Genomic DNA, 24,671 nt, shown 5'->3' with positions numbered 1-24,671 from the left:
TTAATCATCTTATTTCTTGTTTATACCACAGCCCATTTTGCAGTATAAATTAGTAACTGGGAGGAGGGGCAAAGAGTTGTTCATACCTCTCTCGACATCGAGGGAGGGGGCGCATGTCATAAAACCTTTGTTCTGTACTCCAAAGGAGGTGGGCACCAGAGAAGTGGGACAAGGCCCTTCAGCTGAGTCTTCCCAGAGCTGATCTCAGTGTCTGTGTCTTTCTGCAGCTGGGTGTGGCCCTGCCTGTGTGTATGGCTGGAAGAGGCTTGTGAGCCGAGCCCAACAAGACAAGGTAACGGGGGCCCAGGCTGGCAGAACAGGTGGGCTCAGTGATAAGCCAGGACATCAGGTGGCACCTCAAAGGGGGGCAACCCATCACGCTGGGGACTGGCCAAATCCAGTGGGCAAGGGGCATGGTGGGTGCCTTTTGTAACTCAAGAGAGGATGATTTTAAGATGCTCTAGTTTAAACAGGAATTATTTGGGGGCAGGTCTCTGGCCTGTTTTATACAGGAGGTCACAGTGGTCCCGTCTGGCCTTAGAATCCATGCCTCATCCGGAGAAGGACGGATGGTGCATGTGGACAGGGCAGTAGCTGACAGATCAGAGGAGGGCTCTTGGTACCTGTTCATTGCCCTTGAGAAAGGCGTTGATGTAGTCTAGGGTGTCTTTCTCCTGCGAGTCTGGCCCCATAAAGCAGGAGGCATTCCCAGGTGATGGTGAATCTGATCAAAGACAGAGCAGTGGTCATACCTGGGGCTGCCAAGCTGCAGGCTGGGTGACAGAGATCTTAGCAGAGACCCTTGCCCCCGGCTCCCACCCCAGCAGGGTAGCAGCCCCGATGCACAGCAGGGTCTGGCACAGCCATCCCTGGTTTCCCCAACTCTTTGCTGCTCAGCCCAGCAAAGATCCAGTCAGAGCCCTGGTTCCCAGCAGCCACCCCACTTCCCTGCCCGCACCCAGCATGCAGCACCACACCTGGAAGGAGGCATGATGTCAGGCTATGAGTGGTGTCCCCGTTCTCCGGGCCATTGCTGGAGGGGGCAGAGGGAATGGCAGTGAATCGCTCTGCTCCCCGCTGCGGGAGAGGGAGGAGCTACCCAGTCTGCGCGGGATACGGGGACCCAGGGCCTGCCTGTTCTGCTTCCTCTGACTGCCTCTCCTGCCATCGACAGCCACCGGGTGTAACCTGGGCAGGCCCTGGGCTCCCATCATCAACCCCCCCACCCAAATGCCCTGTGCTGTGCCATGCGTCACCCCCCTGCAAAGGAGCCAGCAGATGGGGCTGCAACATCAGGGGGCATCTCATGCTTTGGCCGACGCCCTTCAATCCTTCGGCTTAACAACCCACTGTGCACAGAGCATCCCCTTCGACTGGTGGAAAACATCTTCCGACCCTGTGTGTGACGGATCGGGGTGGGCAATTCAGTCAGTCTCCACCTGATGCTTCTGCTGCCGCCCCTAATGCCCCGATCAGATGTAGGGGCTGCAGCTGCTGCCAGCAGGAGGGGCCATTCCCCCCTGCCTGGGTTTTCCTGTCTCTCCATCTCATGGCAGCCCAGAGTTGTACAAAGGTGATGGAGTCTTCTCCCGCCACTGACACCCTGGTCTTGCAACCCCAACCCCCAGGGGGCAAGCCCCACCGCAATGCAGGGCCATGGCCCCGGCCATTTTTGCAGCCCCTCCGCCCACCCAGGAGGCACCCACTCACCAGCATGGAAGGGCTGAGGCACACACAGCTCCTGCTGCTGCTGTGGGCTCTTCCACGGACTCTTCCTTCGAGGAGGTCTCGTCTCCTCCCAGGCACGGATGGGCTTCAAGGGGACCTTGCGGACTTCCTCAGCCATCCTGCAAGAAGCCAGGACAAGGCATTGCTTGTGAGAGGTGAGAGGCGACTGCCCCGTTCAGCATCAGGGCCAGTCCACGTATGGCCGTTCCACCAGTGCCTACAGCTGCCAGCAGGGAAACAAGCCAATGGATGTGCTCAAAGTCACCCAGGCAGGCAGCAGTACAGGCAGGATTAGAACCCAGGTCTCCGGACTCCCAGGCCCATCCCGCAGGCCAAACGGCCTCCCCCGGGTCACTCCCGCCTCTCCTTCTGCTGGTTCACAAACTGCCCAGCAGACAGGCTGCATCCAACCACTCAGGATTCTTCCTGCCCAGGGAAATTACCCTGATCCCTTCCCCCAGGAATATTGGGGCCGTGGCAGGTCCCAGGTGGGGGAGGGAAGCGGGGTGGGGGAGCCGGGGGCGGTCTGGTGAGCAGCAGGAGTTGCTCTGACCCCACCGTGAAGGGGAAGGAGCAGAAGGTGGGAGAGCGGCAGGCAGGTAGGCTGTGCCGGGGCAGAGCTTTGTGGCGATTTCGCAGCTCGTCTCTCCGAGGCCTGTGTGGGAGCAGCCGCTGCAGAGAATCCCAGGCCTGATTCCCCCCACGCTGGGTCTCCTGAATGGCCCCTGCCCTGGGGGGCTCCATTCCTCACCCAACATCTCCTGCTGACTCCCCAGGAAATGCACGGCAGGTGTCCTAAGGCAGCTCCCTCCTGTGCGCATGCCGCTGCCCACTTCCTCACTGGCACCAGGCTAGACGGCCGGCACCGGGGCACTTGGCAGACGTGCGCCGCCCAGCCAGGAGCTCGGGGAAGGCTCGGTGTGGTTGGCGATGCAATGGAAAAGCAGAGGTGGGCAATAGAAGATTCTCCTACGTGGAGTCAGGAGTGGGCAGAAGCCTGCGCGTAAATGGGCCACCCACTTTCTGCTGCCGGTGGCGGAGCTGGAACTGCTGGCTCAGCGTTCCCCAGGGGCACCTGCCAGCTCTCGCTCTGCCAGAGCCAAGCCTGGCAGTGAGGGGATGAGGCTGTGCCAGCCAGCAGGGGCGTGTCACAATGGGCAGGTGAGTCACAGACCAGCCAATGTGTGACTCCCCAGCCATGGGATGCCCCAGCCCAGACTTGCTCTGGCCTCGCCGGGGCTTTAGAGCCTGTCCTTCTCCACAGGGGTCATGGGAACGGACCTTTCGCTCCCCACAGTCACAGACGTTAGGCCGGAAGGGACCTCTGGGCTCCTCTAGTCCCAGCTCCTGCAGACCCCAGGACAGAGCCCCTCCCTGCGGCCATGCTATTGGAGCCAGGGGGTCTCTGGATCCCCGAATGGGAGAATCACTTCCATCCCAGCTCCTCCTTCTCGTGACAGTGCAGAATGGGGATTCATGAACTCTCCCCACCCCTAGCTCCCAGCCCACATGGCAGGCTCTTTCCACTTTCCCAAGCTGCTGGGTGCTTTGGTCATGGGGTGTAAAATCGTCCCAGTCTCTGCTTCCTCTCCCACTGCTGCAATGATGCAGAAGCTCCTTTAATAGCAGCACCCTCCCACCCCCCCACGCCCAACTGAGTGCCTGGTCTTGCTAACGCTCAATGCCATGACAGCCCCAGGAGATGATTGCTGCGGCGTGTGACGAAGTGGGACTGTTCTTAATGTTTCCTCTGAATAGTGTGGGGGTGCCTCAGTTTCCCCTAGGAGGTTCTTAAGTCTCTAGGTGGTGGGGTAAGGGTGTATGATCATTGCAGAGCCCTAGAGGGCAGGTATGTGCAGGGGTCTGGACAGAGAGAATGGCTGACACCCCGTTTCCTGGCAACTGATGGCCTGGCCCTTCCCCCCTGCAAGGTGAGAGCTAAAAGGGTTGGAGAATAAAGGAATCAGCTGACCTCCTGGCCCGGGAAAGGGACAAAGCCCAGAGGAGGAGGGGCTGGAGAGAGTTTCAGTTGAGGCTGGCTGGGGACATGGAGTGAAGTACAGACGTGGTTCTCTGGCTCACTACCTCCCAAAACGGACCCAGCTGAGGGGTCCTGTTCTCTGCACCTACAAGCTCTGTTTTAGACCATGTTCCTGTCGTCTAATAAACCTTCTGTTTTACTGGCTGGCTGAGAGTCACGTCTGACTGCGGAGTTGGGGGGGCAGGACCCTCTGGCTTCCCCAGGACCCCGCCTGGGCGGACTCGCTGTGGGAAGCTCACGGAGGGGCAGAGGAGGCTGAATGCTCCGAGGTCAGACCCAGGAAGGTGGAAGCTGTGGGAGCTGTTTGCCCTGCAGACAGGCTGCTCGCCGAAAGGAGACTTCCCCAGAGTCCTGACTGGCTTCGTAGGGAGCAGTTCCAGAGCATCACCCGTGGACTCCGTGACACGGGGGTCTCGGCCCGGGGGAGGCAGTGACTCCTAGAAGCAGGGAGAGCAGCAGCACCATAGATCAGGGAGGTCTGGCAATGCCAGTGGCTGCCTGGGGTCTGGCAGCCCAGGCACTCAGAGCAGACTGTCAAAGGCCAAACCCCTCTCACCACCGGCTCTGTAGCTCCCCCTTGCTTTCGGTCTGTCTTACGCACCATCCTGGCCCTCATCCCCCTGGCATCCGAGTACTACCCAACCTCAATAGCATTTATTCTAACTGCCCCCTTCAGGGCAGGGTCTGGCAGCTACCCCCACTGTACAGACAGGGAACTACAGCACAGAGGGAAGAAGGGACTTGCTCGAAGACAAACAGAGCATCTGTGGCAGAGCTGGGAAATGAACATGGGTCTCCTGGATCCCAGGATGGCACCTTCTCTTTCAACCTCCTGCCCCTTTCGTCCCTGGTTCAGTGGGAGCTGTGGGAGCTCTCTGGGGCAGAAGGCGGGAGAGCGGCAGGCAGGCAGGCTGTGCCGGGGCAGAGCTTTGTGGCGATTTTGCAGCTCGTCTCTCCAAGGCCTGTGTGGGAGCAGCCGCTGCAGAGAATCCCAGGCCTGATTCCCCCCACGCTGGGTCTCCTGAATGGCCCCTGCCCTGGGGGGCTCCATTCCTCACCCAACATCTCCTGCTGACTCCCCAGGAAATGCACGGCAGGTGTCCTAAGGCAGCTCTCGTCCTCTCCAGAGCTCAGGGGGACTGTCCTGGCATCGGACTGTCCTGGTGAATGGAACAATGGCTCCGGGCAGTCGGAGAATGCCTGTTCCCCCGGCAACCTCAGTGCCATTCCCTCTGGAAGTGATGGTGTCCGCAAGGGTGCTGGAGGTGGTCAGGCCTCGTGGTTGGAGCTGGACTCAGGAGGCCGGGGCGTGGGTGGAGCGAGGCTGGAGCGAGAGCAGGGCTGGAGTAGGACGAGGGGCAGGGCTACCAGCTACCTCCCGGTCTGGGCACTTACCTGGCCCCATCATGCCAGTGGCTGAGCACACGGGTGTTGTGGTATTTAGGCTCTCAACCCCCCCGCAGAGCAGGGACCTGTTCTCCCTCGTTAGCTGAGGCCCGGGGCGGCGGGGACTCACCTGATCTCACGCAGAAGACTGCATGCAATGGAAAAGCAGAGGTGGGCAATAGAAGATTCTCCTACCTGGAGTCAGGAGTGGGCAAAAGCCTGCTCGTAAATGGGCCACCCACTTTCTGCTGCCGGTGGCGGAGCTGGATCTGCTGGCTCAGCGTTCCCCAGGGGCACCTGCCAGCTCTCGCTCTGCCAGAGCCAAGCCTGGCAGTGAGGGGATGAGGCTGTGCCAGCCAGCAGGGGCGTGTCACAATGGGCAGGCGAGTCACAGACCAGCCAATGTGTGACTCCCCAGCCATGGGATGCCCCAGCCCAGACTTGCTCTGGCTTCGCCGGGGCTTTAGAGCCTGTCCTTCCCCACCGGGGTCATGGGAGGGATCTTCCGCTGTTATACCAATAAAATAAAAACCAGCAGGATCTTATTAAAGGCAAAAAGGCAAAATACCACATTTATTGTGAATACAGAAAGAATCATAGTAAGCAGTTAGAAAAGGAGGACTTGTGGCACCTTAGAGACTAACCAATTTATTTGAGCATAAGCTTAGCTCACGAAAGCTTATGCTCAAATAAATTGGTTAGTCTCTAAGGTGCCACAAGTACCCCTTTTCTTTTTGCGAACACAGACTAACACGGCTGTTACTCTGAAGTAAGCAGTTAGTTATAGCTATAACATTCCATTCAACCTCATATTTAGTCACACATTCATTCATACAAACACACACACACACACAGGTTCTGCAAGGTTGTTATCATAGTTACCAGCCTTAGAGTTGCTCATGCCAAGCCACTGGCCAGGTGGCCTGGACATGAGTTTATGAAGCAGATGGTATGATGGGATAACATGGTTTTGGTAATTAAATATTCATGGTAAATAGGCCCAATAGCCTGTGATGGGATATTAGATGGGGTGGGATCTGAGTTACTACAGAGAATTCTTTCCTGGGTATCTGATTGGTGAATCTTGCCCATATGCTCAGCGTTTAGCTGATCGCCAGATTTGGGGTCGGGAGGGAATTTTCCTCCAGGGCAGATTGGAAGAGACCCTGGAGGTTTTTCGCCTTCCTCTGTAGCATGGGGCCCGGGTCACTTGCTGGAGGATTCTCTGCTCCTAGAAGTCTTTGAACCATGATATGAGGACTTCAGTAGTGCAGCCATAGGTGAGAGGTTTATCGCAGGAGTGGGTGGGTGAGATTCTGTGGCCTGCGTTGTGCAGGAGGTCAGACTAGATGATCATAATGGTCCCTTCTGACCTTAATATCTATGAATCTATGAATCTATGAGGAGGGAGCAGGGCCTTGTCAGATGCTCATCTGATGCTCTTGGAAGTTGGTTTGCAGAATCAGACTCCAAAGTTCTCACTTTTTAGAGTCTATTTTTATAGGAATTTCTTCCGATGCCAGTCTATGGGAATTCCTTCATCATGCGGTTGCTGAATCAATCAGCAGATAGCACATTCCTGAGGGCTCCGAGCTGCTAGATGTTATCTTGTTCTTTGGTTCTCCCATTCTTGAGGCTGTTGGGTGGATTCCAGTCTGCCCTCCGGGGGTCCTCTGGTTATTTCCACTTGACGCCGTCTTCAGCCGATGGACACTGGATTCTTAGGCTGGCACCTCCCTGATCATTCAGTTATTATCCACACCAAGCATCCATCCACATACATCCTCTATCTCTATTTTAATCACAATTGTTAATACAACAAAAGGGCGGGGAGTCTCTGGGTGCTGTTTCTGTTGTTCGAGTATTGCTTTGAGTCTCTCTCTCTGTGAATTGCTTTGAGAACAGACTCAGTCTTAGAATGTACGAACACAATTAGCAGCTTGCAAGTTTCACACATAGAGGGAGCGAAACAGCACCAAAAACCAAGAGACCTCTTAATTAGTAATACCCTGGACTTTAAACTGTGGGGAATCAAACTCATTTGTGATTTTAATACAGAACTTCTTTAATATGATCCAACACCGCTCCCCACAGTCACAGACGTTAGGCCAGAAGGGACCTCTGGGCTCCTCTAGTCCCAGCTCCTGCAGACCCCAGGCCAGAGCCCCTCCCTGCGTCCATGCCACTGGAGCCAGGGGGTCTCTGGATCCCCGAGTGGGGGGATCACTTCCATCCCGGCTCCTCCTTCTCGTGACAGTGCAGAACGGGGATTCATGAACTCTCCCCACCCCCGGCTCCCAGCCCACCCGAGCGGCTCTTTCCACTTTCCCAAGCTGCCGGGTGCTTTGGCCACGGGATGTAAAATGGTCCCGTCTCTGCTTCCTCTCCCACCGCTGCAACGACGCAGAAGCTGCTTTAATAGCAGCCCCTCCCCTGCCCAACTGAGTCCCAGGCCTTGCTAACGCTCAGTGCCACGGCAGCCCCAGGAGATGATTGCTGCGGGGGTCTCGGCCCGGGGGAGGCACTGACTCCTAGAAGCAGGGAGAGCAGCAGCACCATAGATCAGGGAGGTCTGGCAATGCCAGTGGCTGCCTGGGGTCTGGCAGCCCAGGCACTCAGAGCAGATTGTCAAAGGCCAAACCCCTCTCACCACCGGCTCTGTAGCTCCCCCTTGCTTTCGGTCTGTCTTAGGCACCATCCTGGCCCTCATCCCCCTGGCATCCGAGCACTGCCCAACCTCGATTGCATTTATTCTAACTGCCCCCTTCAGGGCAGGGCCTGGTTGCTACCCACACTGTACAGACAGGGAACCGCTGCAGAGAGAGAATAAGGGACTTGCTCGAAGACAAACAGAGCATCTGTGGCAGAGCTGGGAAATGAACATGGGTCTCCTGGGTCCCAGGATGGCACCTTCTCTTCCAACTTCCTGCCCCCTTCGTCCCTGGTTCAGTGGGAGCTGTGGGAGCTCTCTGGGGCACAGGAGCTGGCTGGTGCCCAGATGGAGCTACGTTGCCTATTGCATAGATCTCGCTTTTCCCGAACATTGAAAATGCTGCTCCAACCATACCAGGGCCCGCCAGGATCCTTGCAGCTGGTCAGTGCTAAATTGTGAACTGTGCCCTGGCCTCCCAGAGCGGGGCAATGGGAGAGGGTGGGGCTGGCCCAAGGCCCTGCTGGATTGCAACTCACACGTACGGAGTCCCAGTGCTACAGAGCTCTGTGCCGGGGCAGCGCTTTGTGGGGGTTTCGCAGCTCCTGTCTCCAAGGCCTGTGTGGGAGCAGCCGCTGCAGAGAATCCCAGGACTGATTCCCCCCACGCTGGGTCTCCTGAATGGCCCCTGCCCTGGGGGGCTCCAGTCCTCACCCAATGTCTCCTGCTGACTCTCCAGCAGCTGCACGGCAGGCGTCCTAAGGCACCTCTAGTCCTCTCCAGAGTTCAGGGGGACTGTCCTGGCATCAGGCTGTTGCTGGCACCCAGTGCCGAGAGGCTGAACAACAGCTTGAGTGGTTCGTTTCCCGGTGTGCTACACCCAGTAATCACAATGGGGTGGAGAAGCAGAAAAGTTTATTTGAAGCTTCAAATAGGTACCGGGAGATTTGAATCTCAAATCCTGTACACAGAGCAGGAAGTTACACAGGCTTTTATACATCCTTTTTCCCAGCATACTTATCCAATAGCAAGCTGCCCCAAGTATCCATATAGCCAGCCAATCCAGTTCCCAGCTAGTCCCTGGTTCTCTGTATCATTTGTTAAACTCTACATAAAGCTGCTTTATTCAGCATTGTTCTTCCATATCTGCCCTGTGTGGCCTTGCTTAGTTTCAGGCAGTCTGACTCTGCAGCATATTGTTGCAGATTCTCAGCATAACCACTGTGTGTGCCTCCAGGCGGGGGGGGGGGAGGGGGGGAAGGACACTTGGGCCTAGGACGCAGAGCTGCTGCGAGTGCCTCCAGGCGGGAGCGGGGGCCAAGGACACCTGGGCCTAGTACGAGGGGGCTTCATCGACACGTGTGGTCTTCCATCCCCTCGAGTTACCTAGTGGCCATGCCCCAGTGTCCCCAACAGGACTGTCCTGGGGAATGGAACAATTGCTCCGGGCAGCCGGAGAATGCCTGTTCCCCCGGCAACCTCAGTGCCATTCCCTCTGGATGTGATGGTGTCAGCGAAGGTGCTGGAGGTGGTCAGGCCTCGGGGTTGGAGCTGGACTCAGGAGGCCGGGGTGTGGGTGGAGCGAGGCTGGAGCGAGAGCAGGGCTGGAGCAGGACGAGGAGCAGGGCTAGAGCTGCCTATGACTGTTGCCAATGTCAGGCAGGAGCGAGTTCCTGGCCCTGGAGTCGTGTTGAGCAGACTGAGCTGCTGCTGTGAGACTGAAATACTTGCTCCGGGAGTCACAGGCCTGTTCCTGGCTTGTGGATTGGCGGGAGCCCGGCACAGGAGGGACTCAGGGCCTGACACATGGCTCCAGGGGGCGCTTGGCTCCCGGCCCCGCTGGGCACTGACAGGCCAGGTGCAGGGGGCCAGGCGCAGCACCAGGGAGGACATTGGGGAGGCAGGAGCGCTGAGGTGGGGCTGAGCGGGCAGGTGCTGAGGAGCTGCGGCCGGTTGGCCAGCAGGGAGGAGGAGCAGCACCCAGCTGTGGAGGGCCCAGCTGCAGCTCCACACGGGGCGCGGCCAGAGCCTGGCAGGCGGCTGGCTGAAGTGGCACTTTGTGATCTGGCGCAGGCGGGAGCTGGCTCCCCACATCTGAACGCTCTGCAGTGCCGGCAGATTCGCATCTAAACCCGGATCTGGCTCCCAATTCACAGCTGGCCCCTCCCCCAGATCTGGAGTGGCTGAGACTCCAGCGCTCTGGGGAAGAGGCCAACAAATGCCAGGTCCTGGGGTGGGCTTCCCCCAGAGACAACCCCGTGCTGGGAAGGGAGGTTCCAAGAGCCGGCAGCTCCACCACTCACACTCCCAGCGTCCTGGGAATGAGCCAGGAGCAGAGTCCCAGTCCCCGTTCCCTGGCATTAATCCAGGGACTCCGCACTGGGGATGTGCACCTGGCAGCACGCAGCCTCCTGAGAACACACAGGCCAGGGTGCAGGGCGAGGGCTCCCAGAGAGAAACGGCAGGAGGGCAATGCTGGGAACCCCCAGGCCATCTTCAGCTCAAGCATGAGGGCACCCCAGCATCCTGGAGAGCATGAATCTAGCTTCAGCTCAGCCTTTATGTCCCCCCGTTCTCTGTGCTAGATGGGTTGGTCTCCCGGGGGGGACGAAAGTGCCCATCAGGAGTTCCTGGCTTATCCAACGTCAGTTTCCCGCTCTTGTGAAAAAAACGGTGACTTCCCTTACACCGGAGCTGGTGTTCTTCAGGCTGGGCTGGGCCTGTACACGTTCCCCTGTCGGGGCGTGTGCACCCAGGGCCCATGAGTTGCAGACGTTTGCCAACGAACATTTGCCAACAGACGTTTGCCCCCTGCTCTCCCCATGTGCTCAGGGACCGCCATCAAAAGAGCACGTCTGCCACCTCCCTCTCAAGTCCTTCGCACCTGCATACTGCCAGGGGAACATCCCCATTTCTACTGAGGACTCAGGGACAGGGTTTATGATGAACCGGCTGGAGTTGATCTCCCCTCCCGCCCGGCGTGTTGCACCCCTACGGCTAGCTGGGGATCCAAACTGACACTCCCCGGTTTGAGCCCCTGCCTAGCCAGGCCCTGTTCCTTCCCCCTAGGCAGTTGTTGGCCCTGAACTCCTGCAGGCAGCCATGACACACAGGTGCTTGGGGGCTTGAGAGAAGGGCTATCACCAGCTGAATGACCCCTGCCTGTACGGTGGGGACTGAGGCCACTTTGCCAGCAGGTGCCCCCCAAGTCCTATGCTATGCTGAGTCTGGGGAGATGGGCAGGTTCAGCCTCATTAGAAGGGATCGGCCAGACAGAAAGGCAGAATCGGGTCCCCGCACGGAGCCCCTCTACTTCCTGCCTGTGTCCTAACCACCAGGACAGTGGCCAATCCCACCTTCAGGTCAGGTTCCAGCGTCGGGCCCTGTCCATACCCACAGCGTGTGGCACCCAGCATGCGCCGATAGACTCCGGTACATGCAGTAAGTTCACAGACACTAGAAACTGCCTAACACCAGGCTGGGGGCTGGGGATGTGTAGGGTACAGAGCACAGCACCCCCTAAGGCCAGGCAGGAGGGCTGGGAAATGCATATGATACAGAGCACAGCGCCCTCTAACACCTGGCAGGGGGGCTGAGAGATGGGGGGTGTAGGCTACAGAGCACAGCGCCCCCTAACGCCGGCCAGGGGGCCTGGAAGCTGGGGGAATATGTAGGATCCGGAGCACAGCATCCCCTAACACCAGGCTGGGGGGCAGGGAGAGGGGGGATATGTGGGGTACAGAGCACAGCGCCCCCTAACACCAGGACACGAGGTCTCGTCCGTCTCAGGGTGGAAATGATCACACCCTTCGAATGGGGGATCTGCCACGGGCACTGGCAGGAGCGCGTTGCTTTACATTAAGGTTCTTTGGCTGATGGGCGAACCTCACCCCGCCCTGCGTTTCGAGTGTGAACAGTTGTCGATGGAAACCCAGACGGCAGAGATGGAGCAGGACTAACCGGGGTCACTGGGTCTCACCCTCACCCCGTGTCTACACTGTACGAGGGTGGGAAATAGCAGGTGCCTTTTCTTGCCCTGATACGATTTTGGAGATGCCGATGCTTGCGACAGCTTTCTCCCTGTGTCGGTTGTGGGATCCAGGGGAGCCGTCTGTGTGCTCTGTACAGAACAAGGCGTGTAGATCATTTATACCTCAATGGATCACAGTAAATACAGTTATTTAATATATCAAATAAAGGCAGAACAATACATCAAAAAGCATCAAAATGAAAGAGAGGATTGCTATGTACAGGGGGGATTGCTATGTACAGGGGGGTTTGCACGTGACTAGTTAACTGCTCGAGAGCTTTCATCACCGTATACTTTCTGACAGGTTTCTGCACCCTGTGTAGGGTTTACGTCCCGCCCTCCGTCCCCGTTTCCGGTCGTATACGTTTTTGGCGCCGTCGGCCCTTTTGAACATTTCTTTTGTATTGTTTTCTGTGTTTGGCCTGGGGAAGGTTGCGTTCTTGTGTTTTGACATATTTCGAGAAAAAGTATGAACAAGTAGAAAGAAAGGCTGTAAGGGGTTTGCGGCTCCCTCCCCGTCCATCAGGGTGGGAGACCACGCTCCTCGCTACGATACTTCCGGGGTACCTTGGTTCAGGGGAAAATTAGCCCAGTGTTAATGGTTCAGGCCTGCAGTCAGGCTGAGCAATGGTAGAGAGTCTGTTTGCCTAGGGCCCTCATTCAGGGCAGGGCTGCTGTCGAGTAGGGGCTCTGGCCTACAGTCAGGCAGGCAGAGCAGCAGAAGGTCCATTTGCCTGGCCCTTGATCAGGGCGGGGCAGCAATCAAGTAGCGGGGCTCTGGCCTACAGTCCGGCAGAGCCGTCGCCGTCTAGGGGAGCTTAGCTCTCTGGTGGGAGAGTCAGCACAACCGTCTGGCGTCCTGATTCAGGCGGGTGCCAGACCAATCAGGCCTCCTGACAACCAGGTGGGGAACCTGCCACTCCTGACGGTGGCGTGGCGGTGCTCGGGGAACCCAGGCCTTCCCGCTCCACCGCGTCCCCACCCAGGGCCCTAAACAGAAGCGGAGTGGTCCGCCACTGGGTCAGCGGGGAAAATCCGATCACAACATGCTGGCCGGCTTGTAGTCAATAACACAGCTGAAGCCGATTCAGCTGCCCTGGGCTCCTTCCTACACACCCATTCCGTGTGTACATGGGTTCCAGGGTTGTTGTTCGCTTCGCTGGGGTAGATGGCTAGTGGCAGCCCCACCAGCTCCTTGGAGTCCCCGGCGTCTGGCAGCGCCGGCAGCCCCTCTGGCTCTCTGTCAGGATAGCGCTTTCCATTAGGGGAGCAGGGAAGAGACGTCCTGCTCCTCCAGCAGCTCTCTCCCAACTCAGCTGGAGGGGCGGCCTTTTATAGTTCCGCTTCCTGTCCCGCCCCTCTGCTTCCGGCAGGGTGGCATGCGGTGGGAGACAAGCCTGCTTTCTGCAACCCTCCTGCCCCCAACAACCCACTTCAGCGAGTCCCAAAATCAAATCCACTTACCAGGGGCCTCCTCTCCTCTTTGCGCTTCGCCAACATCCGGGGTAGAAAAGAGCTCCTGGCAGCATGCATCTCTGACCTCCGAGTCATCTTCTGCCTCTGGGTCCCCCTCCACATCCTCGTCCAAGATTTCCTCCTCCTGGCTCGGTCCACTCTCAACTGACATGCGAGCCACCGAAGTATCCACAGTGGTGTTAGCAATGGAGGTGGGGTCGCCGCGGAGTATCATGTCCAGCTCTTTGGAGAACCGGCAGCTCGTAGGCGCAGCACCGGAGTGGCGGTTTGCCTCCCGCGCCCTGTGCTCGGCGTTCCGCAGCTCCTTCATTTTCATCCTAAACTGCCGTGTGTCCCGGTCATCGCCCCTTTCTGTCATGCATCGTGAAATCTGTCCGTAGGTGTAATGATGCTGGTTCTGGCGGGACCCAACTGAGAGTGCCAGTTCAGGACAAACTGCTTCAAGCAGGGCAGTTACAGCCGAAGGCTGGGGCTTTTCCACCTCTAAGGCAAACCAAACCAGCCAAACAGAGCAGACTTTGGTCTCACCCCACTGGCTCACCACAAGTCACACAAGCAATTCCCTTAGACGCTCCAGTTTCCCAGGATCCCCAACAGTACCACTTGTTATGGGGACAAATGGCTATGAAAACCAATACCCCAGGAAAAGAAAAAAGGTTCTCTTGATCCCAAAGGACAAAGCCACAGACCCAGGTCAATATACAAAGCAGACCTTGTCCCAAATCACGCTGTAGCCAACCCTTTAGACTCTAAAATCTAAAGGTTTGTTCATAAAAGGAAAAAGCTATAGATGAGAGCTAGAATTGGTGAAATGGAATCAATGACATACAGTCATGGCCAAGTTCTTGGTTCAGGCTTGTGGAAGCGACAGAATAAACTGCAGGTTCACATCAAGTCTCTGGAGAACATCCACAGCTGGGATGCGTCTTTCAGTTTTTGGTTCAAAGCTTCAGTGTAGCAAAGTCCCTCCAGAGGGATGAAGCAGGACTGAAGACAAGATGGAGGAGCTGCAGCAGCTTTTTATATTCTCTTGCCATGTGGTCTTTCTTTCTTTGTCCCAAAGACAAGCTGTCCATCACGTGGCCTGGAAAAACCTCCGAGTTCTGTCCATAGGCAGGTCCCTGCACACCGTGCTGAGTCCCAAGGCTTGTCTGCCTTCTCTCAATGGGTCAATTGTGTAGCTGATGGTCCTTAATCGGCCATCAAGCAGGCTAGGCATTGCATCCGATGAAGTGAGCTGTAGCTCACGAAAGCTTATGCTCAAATAAATTTGTTAGTCTCTAAGGTGGCACAAGTCCTCCTTTCCAACTTGTCTGGGGTGTCTCCCAGAAGCATAATACAAGTTTGAACCACAGACACTATAGAGCCAATACTTATAACTTAAAATACAAAAATGACACAAGCATATAGATAGCACAGTCATAACCAGCAAACCGTAACCTTGCCTTAGACACCTTAGTGGACCCCCCTTTATACAAGATTTGGTGCCACTACAGGACCTTGGTTGCAACAATGATCTATATGGTCCCAGTTCAAGTCAATAACGTCACAGTAGGTATCATAATTGCTACGTCCGGAGTGCAGCTGGGACTGTACAGCCTCCTCTCCCCAAATGCTGATGAGGTCCAGCAGCTCGGCATAGCTCCAAGCAGGGGGATCGCCTGGTGCGTGGAGCAGGCCTGGCCACCTGGAAAGATGCGCTGCACTCATCACCGAGCAAACAGGAAGGGGACTTTCAAAATGGCAAAGGAGTTTATGGAGTGGGGATGATGGATGGTCACCTGAGGGCCAGGCAGTAGAGTTCAAACCGATGACCAGAGAGGCGAGAGCAGGCATTGTGGGACACCTCCCGGAGGCCAATCGCAGCGCCGTAATCGACCTCGGTGTCTACACTGGCACCGCAGCCTGTAGCCCCGGCGCAGAAAGTTTTTTAAACTGTGCAGGGCTTTTTTTAAAGCGCTGCAACTGCCCTGTTTCCGCGCCCTGAGTGGCGTGGCCGTGCGTCCACCTCACCAGTTGCAGAGCAGAAAGCTGCTTTGCCGCGCTGCAACTTGCCAGCGTAGACAGGACCTAAGGAAACAGAGCCATGACTTTAAACCTCCTGTTCACCGGAAAAAAACAAGGCTGTGTTTTGGAGTGGAATAAAAATGCACCTTTTAAAAATGCTGTAACAGTTTTAACACACCATGAAAGTTATATTAAGCTTATTAAACATTTTAGATTTTTGTTGCATTATCAGACTGCTGTTGTTCTTAAATGTTTGCAGCCCACGGGCTGAGACATAGATACATGCTTCTGTGTTTGTTTTGGGACTAGAAGCTGTATTAAAAGTAACGCTTTATAAAAACAAAAAGTTTTTTTCATTTGTACTTTGTGTTTCTAAGAAGACAAAAAACATTTTAGTAATAAGTTTAACAGGGGCATTTTTGAATTAGCCAGTTTGTTTTCAAAAGATGTCTAGCTATCATTAAGCAAAAGCCAGGGCCGTAAAGTTAATTAAAGGAAACAGGCATGTAGATATCAAAGCCTCCTGGTTACAGAAATGTGAATGGCCACATCACCATTTACAAAATCTTTTTATTAACTGTTTAAATAAACTTACTATATAAAAGAATACAAAAAGAGACCCAAACCAAAACAGTTTTACCTTTAAATTGTCAAGAAAGCTTTAAAAATCAGGGTACAGTTAAAACCCTCATGTTTTTAAGGTTTGGATTTAGACAAAAAAGAAGAAAAAGCAGCTGATGTGAAAAAGTTCTGACAGAGATAAGGGGCTTGTTCTGTTCCCAACATACACACACACATACGTTCTTCTTTTCTCATGTTTTTTTGAAATGTAAACCAGGACACACAAGTTTGCTTTAGGCCTTTTATATAAAATCTGCATGGAGCAGGATTTAAAAATAGCTCCCTTCCCCTGTTTAGCTCGCCTGTCCTGTGACAAAAGTTGTTTCACTGTAAAGATGGCCAGAACATGTATGAATTTAAAACAAACAAGAACCCACAGCAGATTGCTTTTCAAAAGACACCCTTTGAACTTATTAAGAGTGTAAAATAAAGAAGCACCTCGGGGTTAAAACCACAGGCAGTTTACAAAAGTAATTTGTTAAAGTTAAATTAAGTTTTTATTGACTTAGGGATTTTTGTCTGAATTTTTTGCTGCATTTGTTTCTAAATGTTTGCAGTCTGTGTGCTGAGACCCAGGTACAAGCTCTTTTTTAACTGTTTAAATGGACTTAATCTATCAAAGAATGCAAAAAGAGAAAGCTGTTTTTGTTTGGTTAGCTTGAAATTGTAAAGAAAGCTTTAAAAATCAGGGTACAGTTAAAAACCTCACGTTTTGAAAGTATGGATTTCTACAAAACACAAGAAAAAGCAGCTTATGTGAACCAGTTAGCTTTTTTTTTTAAACCAGAGATAAGGTATTTGTCGCCCCCCTTCGCCACCCCCCGCACACACATTTTTCTTTTCTAATGATTTTTTAAATGGAAACCAAAGGCAAACAAACTTGGAAGGGTTTTAAAATGCTAAAAGGAAACATAAAAAGACATGATGAAAGGTTGTTTTTTTTTAAAGTGTTCATTTGCTTTTCAGAGTTTTGCCCAAGTCAATTGACCAGAGTACAAAAATATAGCGTTAGTTTCTTTTTAAAGCATTTGCCTATGAGTACTTTTGTATGATTTCTTGAATATGTGACCAAGCAATGCAGTGGCTCCTGCCCCTTATGAAAATTCCTAATGAATTTAAGAAACCTTTCCAGAGGTTTTTTAAACTCCTGATAGAATTGAATGCTAATTTTTATCCTGGCTACCCAATTTTGTAGGCTGTATTTTTTAAAAACCTACAAAACCTACAAAAAGGCTCACACTCTTTATTAAACCCCTTAAATCTTTAGCATGATGTCTATAGAACCCCAATGTCTTTAATCCCTTTTAAATTTGATGGGACTTTTCCCACTGGGGCTGACAGACGAACAACAAAAATGATTTTGGGGGTTTTTAGAGAGAGTTCCCTGTTTTAAAATTTCACAGTTTAATTAAAAGAAAAGGAGTACTTGTGGCACCTTCGAGACTAACCAATTTATTTGAGCATAAACTTTCGTGAGCTACAGCTCACTTCATCGGATGCTGTAGCTCACGAAAGCTTATGCTCAAATGAATTGGTTAGTCTCTAAAGTGCCACAAGTCCTCCTTTTCTTTTTGCGAATACAGACTAACACGGCTGTTACTCTGAAACAGTTTAATTAGATTCTGTAAACTCAGCTCCTTGAACTTTTTCATGGTCCAAGCCCACGAATTTCACAACTGTTGGGACAGAAGCATCCAGCATTCTGTGTGTACTTCTCCTCTGAATGCTGGTTTCTACTGGGAGAGGGCCCTACTACAGCACATTTTATAGCCTGTGGTCATAAGTTGTTATATCTACTGGTAGCAGATAGGCACAAGAAACAGCCCTCTGACTAGGTACACTTGTTTTCCAGCACACAGCGATGAGGCCGCTGGCCTGCCTGCCGGCGATTTTGGAAAACCCCCACCCCACCTCTTTCCTGACTTTTTCCCCGCCACTTAACACTTGCTAAACATACAATGTTTAATCATATCAAATAAAGTTTTTAAGAGATTTGACCTATTTGAAGCAGGCCCTTCTGCTTTTAAAAAATTTTTGCAGCAAAGGCAGAGGACTAAAACTAAATGTAAACCTAAAGGGCTGCCAAGTTTTACTGAAGACTAATAAGATCAACACCTGTTTACAGGAACCTTAATGGTAAGGACATAGCAATATTACCATTCACGGTCTATTTAACACCTTTTTAACCGTTGAAATGAACTCCCTTGTTCTGTAGTGAAATAAAGAGGCCCCCTTTTAACACAAACTGGTTTAAACTGTTCAGAAGGTGTCTACACTGTCCACGTGAAATCGCTGCCGCGACAGCACTTTAAGGAGGCAGTGTCCTCGCGGCTCCAGCTCAGGAGGGTGTTTTTTCACACCCCTGAGCGGGGCAAGTTTCAGCACTGTACGTGGCAGTGTAGACAAGCCCTAATTGAACTGTGAAATTTTAAAACAGGGAACTCTCTCTAAAAACCCCCAAAATCATTTTTGTTGTCTGTCTGTCAGCCCCGGTGGGAAAAGTTCCATAAAATTTAAAAGGGCTTAAAGCCAATGGGGTTATCTATCTATCTATCTATCTATCTATCTATCTATCTATCTATCTAGTGGGAAAGGTGCTTGGGGCCCGTTTTCTTAGATAAGAATAAGGCAGTTAAAGGGGGTGGGTAGTGAGGGGAGGGGCGGGGAGGGGAGGGAGAGGGCTCTTGTTTAAAAATCTTGGGTTGATAGGATTGGTTCAGGAAAATGCCTTCTATGATGCAGCTGTAGAACAGTTTCTGATTGATGCGCCCGAGAGGCGGAGATAACCATGCTGGGGGCTGTGAGCCTTGGGAGCTCCCTCTTTTCCCGGGACGGGGGGGGGGCAGCCGCAAGGGTAAGCTCTCTTCCCCCTCCCCGTCCACCCCCCTGCAGCTTGCTCTACTTTCCTTGCATAATGACAGGTTTCAGAGTAGCAGCCGTGTTAGTCTGTATTGGCAAAAAGAAAAGGAGGACTTGTGGCACCTTAGAGATTAACACATTTATTTGAGCATAAGCTTTCGTGAGCTATAGCTCACTTCATCGGATGCTCACGAAAGCTAATGCTCAGATAAATTTGTTAGTCTCGAAGGTGCCACAAGGACTCCTCTTCTTTATACTTTCCTTGTCTCACCAACCAAAAAGGATCTTTTCCTGTTTTCTATACTCTCCTTCTCTAACTAACCAAAAAAAGGATCTTTCTCTCTTTTGCACAGCTCTGTGTTCTGCTTACTAAGAAAAAAGGATCTTTCTCTCTCTTTCTGTTTTCTGTATTTTACACAGCCCTGTGTCACTGACATAGGATCTCTAGCTCATTTTTCGGCCGTGTGATTTCTTTCACCCGACCTTCTCAACCTTCCTTTTTCCTCTTTTCTTTAATGAGCCTTTGCTTTTTAAAATTTATTTCAATTTTTTGACTCTTATTATTTTTTAGACCCAACAAAAATAACCTTTTACCATGTTCTTACTAATCTATAAAAAACACTCCTCTCTCTTGTTGCTTTCTATAGTTTCCCCTCTTCCTTCTATTTAAAAGAACCTTTCTTTCCTTTTTTCTTCTAAGGCTAAGCAATTTTTCTTTTGTTAAAACTCCTTTCCTTTAAGGCCTCTGTCGCGAGGGTCGCGAGGGGGCATGGTCTCCTGCCCTGACAGCCTGGGAGGGAGCCGCGAACGCCCCCTGGTGGGCAGAACTGGGACACCCATGGCAGCAGAGGGGCGGGGCTGGAAGCTGCACTATAAAAGGCCGGCCCTCCAGCTGAGCAGCACGTCTCTTCCCTGCTGCGGAAGGACAGAGCTAATGGAGAGCGCTATCCTGACAGAGACCCAGAGAGGATGCCAGACGCCGGGGAAGCCGAGGAGCTGGTGGGGCTGCCACTCACCGTCCTCCCCTAGAGCTCGCTGTTGCCAGCGGGGAAAGGGCTGGGGGGGAGTCCTCCTCTCTGGCCCCTATCCCGGAGCAGCTCGCCTGCACCCCAAACTCATCCCCAGCCCTGCCCCACCCCAGAGCCCACACCCCCAGCCAGAGCTTTCACCTCCCTACCGCACCCTCAACCCTCGCTCTGAGCCCCTCCAACACCCCAAACACCTTATCCCCAGTCCTAGCCAGAGCCCTCATCCCCCCCACACCACAACCCTCTGCCCCAGCCCTGAGCCCCTTCCAACACTACAAACCCCTCATCTCCAGCCCGAGACAGAGCCCTCATCCCCCCACATCCCAACCCTCTGCCCCAGCCCTGAGCCCCTTCCAACACCACAGAGCCCTCATCCCCCCACACCCCAACCCTCTGCCCCAGCCCTGAGCCCCCTCCAACACCACAGAGCCCTCATCCCCCCACACCCCAACCCTCTGCCCCAGCCCTGAGCCCCCTCCAACACCACAAACCCCTCATCTCCAGCCCGAGACAGAGCCCTCATCCCCCCACATCCCAACCCTCTGCCCCAGCCCTGAGCCCCTTCCAACACCACAAACCCCTCATCTCCAGCCCTAGACAGAGCCCTCATCCCCCTGAACTCCAACCCTCTGCCCCTGCCCTGAGCCCCCTCCAACACCACAAACCCCTCATCTCCAGCCCTAGACAGAGCCCTCATCCCCCTGAACTCCAACCCTCTGCCCCTGCCCTGAGCCCCCTCCAACACCACAAACCCCTCATCTCCAGCCCTAGACAGAGCCCTCATCCCCCTGAACTCCAACCCTCTGCCTCAGCCCTGAGCCTCTCTCACCCCTCAAACCCCCCAGCCCCAGACAGAGCCCTGACCCCCTACACCCCTACTCTTGGCCTGAGCCCCTCCCAAACCCCTCAGTCCTGCACCCCCTCCCTCTGCACCTCCTCCAATCCCCAAACTCCCTCCCAGAGCCTGGACCCCAATACTCTGCCTAAACCTAGGGCCTGCACCCCAGACATCCTTCCCCACCCAAACTCCTTCCCGGAGCCCTGGGCAGGTGGGGGGCAAAGTAGGGGCGGGTTCTGGGCACCACCAAAATTTCTACAAACCTGCCACCCCTGAACCCATGTACACACGGAATGGGCTTGTAGCAAGGAGCCCAGGGCAGCCGAATTGGGTTCAGCTGTGTTATTGACTACAAGCCGTCCAGCGTGTTGCGGTCAGATTTTCCCCACTGACGCAGTGGCGGACCGCTCCACAGCTGTTAGAGCCCTGGGCGGGGACGCAGTGGAGCGAGAGGGCCTGGGTTCCCAGACCACCAGCACCCCACCGTCAGGAGTAGCAGCCTCCCCACTTGGTTGTCAGGAGGCCTGATTGGTCTGGCACCCGCCTGAATCAGGACGCCAGACGGTTGTGCTGACTCTCCCACCAGACAGCTAACCTCCCCTAGACGGCGACAGCTCTGCCGGACTGTAGGCCAGAGCCCCCCTACTTGATTGCTGCCCTGCCCTGATCAAGGGCCAGACAAATGGACCTTCTGCTGCTCTGCCTGCCAGACTGTAGGCCAGAGCCCCTACTCGAGAGCAGCCCTGCCCTGAATGAAGTCCCCGGGCAAACAGACTCTTGACCGTTGGTCGACCTGACTGCAGGCCAGAACCATGAACACTGAGCTATTTCCCCTGAACCAAGGTACCCCGGAAGTATCGTAGCCAGGGGCAGGGTCTCCCGCCCAGACGGACGGGGAGGGAGCCGCGAACCCCCTACAGCCTCTCTTTCTACTTGTTCATACTTTTTCTCGAAATATGTCAAAACACAGCACGCTGTTAGGCCCTGAGCGGGGACGCAGTGCAGCGGGAGGGCCTGGGTTCCCCTATCCCCGCCACCCCCCCGTCAGGAGTGGCAGCCTCCCGCTGTGGTCGTCAGGAGGCCTTCTGCTGCTCTGGCTGCCTGACTGTAGCACAAGCACCCAACCTTCCCCCGGCCAGACACAGAAAAATAATCCAAAATAAAGGTTCAAAAGGGCTGATGGTGCCAAAAATATACAGGACCGGAAATGGGGACGGAGGGCGGGACGTAAACGCTACACGGGGCATGGAAACCTGTCAAAAAGTACATGGTGATAAAAGCTATTGAGCGGTTAACTACTCACGTGGCTGGGCAGGGCAGGCGGCCAATGGGGAGGAAGCCATGGTCCGGCATGATGTGTTCCACCCTGCTCCAGGCGGGCTCTGGTGCACCAAACCCCCAGAGTAGGGAGGCTGGCTTTTACTAGGGCAGCTGGGCAGCTTCAATGACTGGGCTCTCCCTCGTACACATCAGTCTCATCCTGTGCAAGAGTGTCCGTAGGCTGGCGCGGGCTGGACGGTGTTTCTTGCAGGCATTGAGGATGAGCATGGTCTGCGAAGCCAGGCACCTGACGGAGGACTTGCTGTCCTGCTGCAAGCCTTTCAGGACTAAGATTGAAAGGAAGGAAATGGAGATCAGAGCCATGGTGCTCTGGAAAGCCCTGGCAAACCAAGCCAGCGCTGTACCTCTTGGCCCGCGACAAGGCTGGGAGGCGGGAGGCAGGGGACTAACAGGAACAACCACCAACCCTCACTAAACATCCCCGCTGCCCTTCACAGCTGGGGGAGCCCCCAGACACAGGCAAGAAGTCACAATGAACCCCATTCACTCACTATTTCTAGGACTGCCCCACCCCTGCAGTATCTGTTGGCCTCATCCCTGCCTGTATTTATGCTCCCCCTTTCCCCCAGTGCACAGGTGGGCACTTAAGCCCAGAGAGGGGAGATTCACAAAGGGGACTTGGGCATTGTTAGGCTACGCCTAACTTCCGGTGCCCTGCTGCCCTCCAGGAAATGCTGAGGAGGGAGCTCAGCCATTCTCTAGCTCTGGTTGGGGCCCAGCTGTGAACTTGCTCTGGGAGTGAGGAGCCTGAGCTATGTCACCCCCCCTCCCCCTTTTCCCCAACAAATGTGGAGGAGACGCTGCTCTGCCCTGCGCTGGCCCAGGGGTCCGGGCACGCAGCAGGGAGGTAGATGACCGGACGTCACCTCAGTCTCCTTTGGAGCAGTGGCTTGACACCAGGCACCCCACCTGGAGGTGACTGCAACAAACCCTGGGCTAGTGAGTGCAAGGGGGGGAGGCAGGACCCCACCTTTGCTGTGTTGGGGGTGGGGGGCAATCGTCTGCGAAGGCCAGCCAGCTCAGGCCCAGTTTGGGGATTTGCCAGGCCACAGCTCTGAGGTCAGGGTAAGTGCCTGGGCACATGCCAACCAGCAGACACCACAGGGTGAGGGGGAAGCTGATCAGGGGTTTGGGGATCTACAGTTTGCAACCCTTTATGGCTCTAGCCCAAGATCACATTGCTGGCGTCGGAGATTGAACCCAGCCCGCGGCCCTGGGCCATTCGTCCCTCTAGCGCTCAGTGCTCAAAGCAGACACCGCTCACCGTTGCAGATGGCCTCCAACTTCTCCTGGCTCTGCTGGTCCAGCTGCCGGGCAGTGAGCCCTACACACACAAACAGCTCGTCACATCCCTGCGTCCCCAGCGAGGGTGTCAAAGCGTCTGTCACCCTCCAAGCAGTGGGGCTTTCCCCTGCCCCTCGCTGACCAGGACGCACTCCTGAGTCCCCAGGGGAAGGGCGAGGCCCCAGGGATGGCTGTGGGGCTGGCTGCCAAAGGAGAGCACAGCGCCTTGAGGTTCCGCTACCAAGAGCCCATGGCGGGGTGGGGGAGGGGGGATGGGGACTGCATGGGGAGCAGTGGGGTTCGAGGGGCCCATCAGCCGATCAGGGCAGTTTGGGGTGAGCTTGCTCCTGCGGGTTTCTGACACCCCTGAGCCTTCATTCGGCAATCAGGAGCCCAGGGGTTACTTCTCGCTGCCGGCAGGGACTGAGGAGAGCCTGGGACTGGATCCAGCCCCTCTGCTTAAGGGACCTCTCTGCTCTGTGGTTACCTAGAAACCTGATGGCCGCTTCTCTAATGGGAGCCTGCGGGTTTTCCAGAAAGGCCATGGCCTGGCAGAGGAAGGTTTCTGCCCTCCCCTTGTAGCACGCCACCTAGGAGCCAGAACAAGAGAGCACAAGGTTATTAAAGGCCTTTCCATCCTGCAGGCCAGGTTCCAGATCTGTGGAGTGTCCTGCTTTCAGCCCTCCTTCCTGTGCCGGGGGGATCACGCAGAGGGACTACAGCCAGGGCCAGGTGTGGTCCCGGGGCTGGGGCTCGGTGTGGGCACGGAGCCGGGCAATGGAGGGCTCCCTCACCAGGCAGTCACAGCCTCGCCAAAGCTCCTTTTTCTTGACAAGGGCACTGAGCTGGCTCCACCTTAGGAATTTCACCGCACTCCTGAGGGTGTCCCAACACACCTGCAAAACAAGAGGGGCCGGGGCGAGCCGACAACGGTTATGGGAGCTGGAAGCCAGGGCTGTCCCTCGGCAGACGCGCCTGCATAGGGCACCATGAAATTTGGGGCACCAAATTGCCCCAAATTTCATGGTGTCACTAGGCGGCTGCATGCTGCACATGCAGCAGCCCCAGCCCCAGTGACCCGCCCTATATCTTGGCCAGCCCCGCCGCGGGCTGCGCCCACTAGAAAGGGCAGGACCATCCTTGCGGGGGGCCCAGACAACTCCCTCCGCCCTGCCTCTTCCCCTTCCCCCCTGCTCCATCCCCAGCCCGCCCCCATTCCACCTCTTCTCCGCAAGCCTCTTCCCCCAGCGACCCCACACTCACCGGGACTGGCAGGAAGTGGAGTAACCTGGTCCCAGCCCGCTCTCCTCCAAAACGATTGCCCCCCGCACTCACCGGCGGTGGGAAGCGGAGTGCCACGGCTGGGAGCTGGCAGAGTAGAG

Source organism: Lepidochelys kempii, chromosome 23 (genome assembly GCF_965140285.1).
Source record: "Lepidochelys kempii isolate rLepKem1 chromosome 23, rLepKem1.hap1, whole genome shotgun sequence".
Classification (NCBI taxonomy): Eukaryota; Metazoa; Chordata; order Testudines; family Cheloniidae; genus Lepidochelys; species Lepidochelys kempii.
Note: the sequence above shows the minus strand (reverse complement) of the source record.